Genomic DNA, 6,000 nt, shown 5'->3' with positions numbered 1-6,000 from the left:
AAAAAAAAAAAAAAAAAAGCAATACTAGTAAGCTGATCTAAAATGCACCTGAGCAACTCCGGTCTGGAAGGAGACACGAAGCGCATCAGGAGCGGCTGGGCCGAGCCGAGGTGAGAGCCACGCCCCAGGCCCACGCCGGCTTCCACCGTGGGAACGTTGCCGACTCCCAGCCCAAAAGATTGGGCCCGTGGCAAGAGTAGTTTTGGAACTTTTAGAATGTCAGCTAGAGGTGAGAAAACTATTTTCTATCACAACAAAGGGTGATCTGGCTCTGTCGGCTGAAAATCAGATTTATTAGAATTCTGAAACAAGTCGTAGAAGTTGCCCTGATTGCTACATTCCATTATAAGGTGCGTGTTTGAAGATCCGCAGTCTGTTTGCTAAAGCAGACACTGTGGAGAGCGTCGTGGACAGGTGTTTTAAATAGTTCCTCAAACACGTGCAAATGCCGGAGTCTTCCTCAGGTCATGGGGCTGTTGAAAGCCGTGGAACGATGTCTGCCCGTCGGTGCTTGCTGGCTGAGTTGCGAGTTCGACAAAGGTTTATTCTATTTTAACGCCAATTCGAGAATTTCTTGAAATAAACGAAATATTTGGCAAAGATTCCATTATCGAAGGCAACAAATGGCAGTGATTTGTGTTCTCAACAACATCACAGGGCATTCAGAAAAGCTATCCCTGAAGCATAAAAGCTTATTTGTGCCCTAGCTAGACAGAGATGAGAACTTAATGACAATTGAAAATGTTGGAATGCAAATCACTAATAATGATTTTACAGATGTTTCTGACATGCATATATAGGCAGAAAGTCTTAATTGTAATCAACAGCTTTATGTAGACCACCTGCTAAAACTACTCCCCAAAATTGAAGGTTTTTTTCAATTTATGCAGTAACTTTTGAATTCAATGTAAATACAACTGAGGTGAAACAAGAATTTACTTAACTTGAAGTGATATAGTTTTGAAACTGATGTTTTTGCTTCAAAATAAATCAGTTCTTCTAAAAAAAGGTGAACCCATTTTGTCAATATGAATGCAAATGTTAAAGAAAAATGATTTTTTTTGGTACTCGATTTAGTTTTGAGAAAACTTCTCAGTATATTTTGGAACAACTTGGGTATGTGAATATAGTTTTTAAAACTGCAAATTTTAGGAGATTCACATACAAATCAAGTATTGCCGAAGAAAATTTAGCATCTGAATTGAGATAAATTGTTAAGCATAAAATACACACTGGATTTTGAAGACTTAGTATGAAAAGGGGAAAATATTTCAATAGTAACTTATATTGTTTGCATGTTGAAATAATGTTTTGGATATATTGGGTTAAACAGAATGTATTATTAAAATTAATTTCATTCCTTTTTTTTTTTACATTTTTAACGAGGCTACTAAAACTTAACCTTTGGGTGTGGCTCCCATTATATTTCTGTTGGACTCACTGGGGCTCAGAACATGATACCCCAAAGTCTGGCACCTTGGCGCATGGAGCACTTGGCACACAAAGTCTCTCTGCCCTCCTGTCTCCTGCCCTCTCTTTCCCTCAAAGCAAGCCACGGAACCTAGAAGGCCACTCCCTCAAAGCAAGCCACGGAACCTAGAAGGTCCTGGCCCTCAGCCTGCACGGAAGGAAGGAAGACGGGCTGCTCAGAGAAGCCGAGAAGAATCTGAACACACAGGCCTTGCGGGGTCCCGCCCACTCAGTCTAGCACGGTCACCCTTTTGCCCATCACATTCCTACGTGTTCTTTCTCTATCAAACCTACGCATAAAGATGCCGTACTTCCTGGGTCTTTGGTTTCTCATTTCTGAAAGCTCCCGTATCAGTGAAACTGAATTACCTGCATTTGTTAGGCCTTTCTCTTGCTAACGTGTCTTTTGTTATGGGGCGTCTTTCCACACCTTTCCCGCCCTACAGGCTGCGCCGACGGGAGGGCCTCTGTTCTTCAGTTGCCCTGTCAAATGTTCCACTGACCGGATGTGTTTGATTACTTTCTCACAGTTTGCTTTAACTAATTTCTCTAATTTCCCTTTTATTTCTGTAAACTGGAGGACAGAGTTAAATGTTTAATTAGCCTGGGGGGTGGGGGCCCCTAGAGTCTGGTCTCCTTCCCATAATGATGCTAAATTGGTTCAGCTACACCCCTCCTTTGAATTCCCATTTTCTCCTTTAGGAACAACAAATAAACCCTGGGGTTAGACTCTGCTGCCCTGTGCCTGTGCGGTTTGCTAAGTGTTTTGAGCTTCCCTTGACAACTTTTGTCTGAATCAGTAACTTCACTTAGGATTGCAAACTGGTATTCTTTTCATTCTACTCTTGTTCACATTTATTAGCTGGAATTGTTCTGAAAAGAAGAGCTTTCCTTCATCACTAGGGCTACCTGACTAGTTCATTCTCATAAATGCTCTTTTCCCTTTAATTACCAAAAGAATTAGTGTACTGATTATGACAAAAGAATTTTAGGATTGTTGTTTTGTTTGCTGTCTGTAGCTCTTTGAAGTTTTTTTATTGTTAAGTTTTTGAAAATAACTTTATTCGATATGATTTGCACACCATACAATTCACTCATTTTAAGTGCATAATTTAATGGTTTTTAGCTTATTTGCAAAGTTGTGCAGCCATCGCGACATCAGTGTTACACCATTTTCATCACCCCAAAAGGAAAGCAGGTGCCTGTTAGCAGTCACTGCCTGTCTCCCCCAAGCGTCTCAGCCTCTGCAGCCGCCAGTCCGTTTCCTGCCTCTGCGGATTTGCCTGCTCTGGATACCTCAGGTAAGTAAATCGTGCAACATGCGGTCTTTTGTGTCTGGCTCCTGGCAGCGCAGTGTTTGCGAGATTCACGTGGTAGCATGTATCCATACTCCATTTCTTTTTATTGCTGCCTAATGTTCCATTGTATGGTTATTCTATATTTCATTTCTCTATTCAGCAGTTGATTCAACATTTGGTTTCCGTTGGTCTAGTTTTCCCCAAATCCAGTTTTCACCACACATAGAACCAAAGGATTGTGCAAGAGAAGTAGATACACAGACCTGGCGATAGCTGGTGACAGCCCTGACCTTCTCCAAGGTTGGAGCCAATAGGGATAACCTCTCTCAGCCCTTCACCCTCCAAGAGAAGAGACAATGCTTTCAGGATTAAATAGCGGTACATTTAGAACCTCTCCCTGATTTAAAAAACAAAACAAAACACAAATAAAACCCCAAGCAGCTGTCTGCTTGGTAGCAAAAGAAAGAGGGCAGCAGGTGGGCGCACACATTCAAGCTGCCATGCTGCAGAATAAAGGGAAAAGAGAAATTTACATTTGCCAAGTACATTGTGGGCAGTGTCAGGCTTTTCATAGCTATTATTCCTTTTAACTCTCACAGAGCTCAGCAACTTATAAGATGTGATATTTGTTGCTTCCAATTTATAGATTAAAAAACCGAGGTAGGTAGTTTGGGTTACTTGCAAAATGCGGGCAGCTAAAAAGGCGTAGGGTTCATTCGGCCTGGCGTGTGGGTCTGAGCTCTTCCCGAAGCGTCGCCCTGGCTCAGGGGTGTGGAAGCTGCAGGGCACTCGGCCGCCACAACCCCTGCGTCGTCAGTCTCACAAAATGCTCTTTTCCAAACGGGCTCTGTGGTCAAGGAAGTTTGGGAAATGCCACGTGGCGTGAGTTTCTCTGGTGGTATCACAATTCACAAAAGCTTGGTAAAGGTAACAGAGGCAAAGGCCTGGAAAAGAGGGCAGAAGTATTTTCTGTCTCTTTAAAACAACCTCTCCTCCTTTTCGCATCCCTGCCTCAGGCAGTGGTTGGGAGGGGCAGGGTGAGTCTTTCCTTACTTGTACACAGGAGGTGGCCCAGCCCGGACCTGGTAAAGGGAGGTCAGGAGATTGTCTTTGCAGAGATGGGACGATCAGAAATCATCAACTGTAGTTAAACAGTAATTGCCTGAAGCTGAGAGCCCATCCTTTAAAAAGCTCTGTATTTCTGAATACAGAGCTGAATGTTCGGGAAAATTTGGATTTTGCGAGGAGAAGGTCTACCAGTTTTCCTCCTTTGACGGCAAAGTAATAAAATGTCTCTTTCCTTCCTCCTCAAACCACTTGTCCTGGTTCTTCTGATTTGCCCTCCTGGACAAGTGCCGAGTTTTCGGTAACATAAAGACTCTCAAAAGAACAGCAGAAATTAATTAATTACGTGATTCAAATACGTTTCCTAAATAGATTTGACCAAGAAAACCCCCTCGCCACCTCCTAGTCACCCCACTCCTCTGCCGAACTTCTGAGGACACAGGGTTGGGAAAAGCTGACCACAGAAAGCGTGTTAATCACTTTTCCCCTGTGACCAGCAGCTGCGAGCTGTGGGTGGAAGTCTGGCATCTGTGATCATCCGGTTCCCTCTGGCCCTTGGGCAGATTTTAGCATCTATCGACGATGGCTGCCAGAATCACTCCCTGCAATAGATTGCAAAACAGCTGTGTTTCCACTTCCTTTCTCCCTTTGCCATTTATTTGCTAGCAAGTTACTGAGTTGCCAAACAGTGAAGATTCCTTGCCTGTGAAGCCACTTCTTTGTGACATCTCTATCCACACTATGAGAACCAGAACCTAGGACAAAAATGGTGGGGGGGGACTGCTTATCTCGCAGGACTGACCGAGTCCTGGAGACAGCATGATGCATTAGTCAGAAGTAGGACAGGAAGAGCTGACTTGGCTAAAATATCCATTCATACTTGAAATGTTACATTGGTTTTTGAATTTAGGTGTCACTGGTTCTTGCTGAACTCCTGAGTTTCTTGGCTTATTCATTTACTACAGCACATTCTTTAAATTACTAAGCCAATCAAATTAATGTGCACCGACATACCTGGGGCCAGAGAGAGGCAGGTGTTGGGCTGGTAGAAGAGTGGGCAGCAGGACAAAAACAATGCATCTCTATATTTATGACCACCTTTATTGCCTACTAAACACGTCCTCCGAAACTGCCTTTGTCATCTTAGCAATCCTGCAAGACAGACAAAAGGACCATTCTATCCCCATTTCCAGAGGAAAACTGAAATGAAGACAGTATGATTAGTAACCTGCGGGATTGTTTTAGTTCATATTTAGAACTACTTTGCTTTTTTTTTCTATTTTGATAATTAGATGAGAAAATACAGTTAGTTTACTACACATGGAAGCTTTTCTTCTATCATGTGATGGGAACTGTAGGATCAAGGAGAAAAAGCTGGAGGCAAATGTGCTTAAAGCTAATTATCAGTCTGATCGAAGGGTGTGGGTCTGATTGGAAGAGTGTGGGCTTATGAGAAAAGCTAACACAAATACTGCAGGTTAAAAAGGAAAAAAAAAAGTTTTCCTGAAAGAGTGAATGAATTTAAATTAATTGAACCACTATAAAAATGCTGTGTAGATACATGAAAAAAATCCATAACCATGCAGGAAATGCATATGACTGCAAATGTTTTTAATGACATAAAAATGTTTCGACTGAAATTATAGTCAAATTAGTAATACATATTAATACATTCAGTTCTTCACAAAAATTTGAAACATTAATCCTAATCAGTGAATGCAAAGATAACTACTTTCTCCTGAGATCATGATGAAAGAAATAGAAATCTTTCATAGGTTACCATTTTCCTTATTTGCTAAAAAGAAAGAAAAGCTCTTCATAAAATATACAGTTATCATCGCAGAGAACAGACATTTCTGGGCCAGGGATGAAAACTGAGGTTAAGCAGTTGTCATCACCTTTGCTAAGGGCTCTGGAGCTCGAGAAGGATGAAGACGCCCTTTGTGACAGGCTGCGGCTAACCCCAAGTCTGCTGAAAGGACGGCTCCGGGCCACACTCTTCACAGGAGACTCAACGGAGTCTACATGCACAGGTTATTATAATCACACACACACAGTGCATATAAACCGCCTGCACAGTGCCGACCCATATGGGTGCTCTGTAAGTGCAAGACCAGCTTCCTTCCGACCTCTGACCAGAAATCAGTCCGAATGCACAAATCCTGTT

The sequence above is a fragment of the Propithecus coquereli genome, unplaced genomic scaffold, assembly GCF_000956105.1.
Source record: "Propithecus coquereli isolate 6110/MARCELLA unplaced genomic scaffold, Pcoq_1.0 Scaffold601, whole genome shotgun sequence".
In the NCBI taxonomy this organism is placed as follows: Eukaryota; Metazoa; Chordata; class Mammalia; order Primates; family Indriidae; genus Propithecus; species Propithecus coquereli.
This window is presented reverse-complemented; position numbering follows the sequence as displayed.